We start from the raw sequence: 1,896 nt of genomic DNA, 5'->3' as shown, positions 1-1,896 counted from the left end.
CGAGTCTGGCCGAGCTGGGTCGAACCGGGCCGGGCAGAGGGGCGGGCGCCGACTCCGCGGCCGGGACCGTGTTGCGCACTTAACCGCCCTGCGGGCCACAGGGCAAAATCGCCATAGGCCAAGGTGCATATAGAAAACAAAAGGAGCATTAAGCCCAATCTATGTCGTGTTTTCAAGGAAGAAAACGGAAATGTGTAGTCGAGCTTTTTTGTACCCTGAAGTGTTTTTTTTATTGCCCTAAGTGATTTCCACAGGTTCTGGAATAACTCTTACAGCTTTGCCTTGCGCCCTCCTCTTTTCGTGTGGGCTTTAAAAAAAAAAAAATCAAACCCACATATTGAAAGGGGGCTTTTTATCTGCCATCTAATGGCTTCAGAGCGATAATACACTATTATCTTCTTAAACCAGGAAAAAAGGGGAGGGGGGGGATTTTTCAGAAAAAAAATTTAAAAAAGAAAGTTTTTGTAGCTGTTCAGTTGCCACTAAGAGATTGCACAGTCAAACCGACTCTAAACACACTAGTTTGGATTCCTAAATATTTTCAAGTAAAGAATCTTCTCCTTTGAAACTTTGAATTAAAGTAAAACACATTTACTCCACATATTTTTTAACAAGAAAAGTCACATCAGGAAAATATCTGATTTTGTGGTAGCTGACGTAGTGTTTTCTTGTACGTGAATAGAATCCTGACATGTAGTGCACATTGATCCATAGCTTTAACTGACTCTGGGCTTTTGCTGACCAGGGTTTGTTTAATACACTCCATTCTAGGCCAAATCAGGACAAAAAGAAAAGATCCGAATCTAGGTATTTTATAATCTGCTTTTTAACCTCTAACCGCAGAGCACGCTGATCAGACCTCATATCTTGGAGGTGTAGGAGACAAGTTAGAACTGTAGCATGTACCCGTTCATTTTGTTTAATTTATGGTGTCTTATGTCTGTGTTAGTGCGTCTTGCACATGTGCGAGCGTTGAAAGAAAGGAGGAAAGTGTAGGCCGCGAAGGTCGCCGCAGGCAGATCTGGGGCCCCTCGGGGCCCCTCACCCCTCGTAGGCAGCAGTCTTTCCGTGACACAGAAGGCACCACACCTCACACCACTCTCCCGGGCACCTGATGGACTGAGCCCCACCAGGGGACGCCACTCCCTGGGCCTGGGCAGGGCTCATGCGTGCGCCCAAGCACGCGCATAACTCTCTCTCTGTCTCTCTATCTCTCCCTTTCTTCCCACCACAAGCACTGATGACTGTTGACGTCGTGGGAAGCCTCCTTCCTTCCCTGCAGAAGAGAGAACGTGGCAGTCTGGGCTCGGCTCCCACCCCCGTAGTCTCACACCAAAACGTTGATGCTCTTCACTTCCAGACCAGATCATTGGCCCTCCATTCATTTTGCCTCTTGGAACGTTCTTTTTATGCACAGTTTAGGGCAGTCTAAGTACAAATCAAAAGTCTAACTTGTCTCTGATTCCTCCTGTCGTCTATGTGTATATGCGTGAGAACAGAGGTGGATGAAAGTGTGCGTGTGTGCGTGTGTGCAATTTTATACGTCTGTGTATTTTCTTAAGTACCTGTGCACACATAGAGTGCATTACTGCCACCTTTTTTCAATAAGCTGTTTTATCAGTTATGGCTTCTACAAGTTTGCTAATTTAGACTCCTTTATTGCCATATCTTTAAACTAACAATAGATGATTTCGGTATATATATATATTTTTTTTTGCTTATTTATAGGTGCTGTATTTTATTATCTGATTGTTAGGAAGGGATGAAAGGGGCAAATATTCTTTAGAGAGATAGACTGCCGGCAGTATTGGGAATAATTTACAAGATGTAGTTGTCATACTGTATATTACTGATTGAAACCTTTTTGACCGTATTGTGTATCATTGAAACCTTTGT

The 1,896-nt window shown here is 44.0% G+C and overlaps 1 protein-coding gene across 1 annotated transcript in view; it reads left to right on the top strand.

Annotated features, from left to right (window-relative positions):
• CUX1 (cut-like homeobox 1) overlaps positions 1–1,896 on the top strand; it is a 351,136-nt gene that overhangs the window by 325,381 nt on the left and 23,859 nt on the right. The gene's annotated exons all lie outside the window — the stretch shown is intronic.

This window comes from Bison bison, unplaced genomic scaffold (assembly GCF_000754665.1).
Source record: "Bison bison bison isolate TAMUID 2011002044 unplaced genomic scaffold, Bison_UMD1.0 scf7180017864340, whole genome shotgun sequence".
NCBI lineage: Eukaryota > Metazoa > Chordata > Mammalia > Artiodactyla > Bovidae > Bison > Bison bison.
Note: the sequence above shows the minus strand (reverse complement) of the source record. Positions and strands in the feature narration are given on the sequence as shown.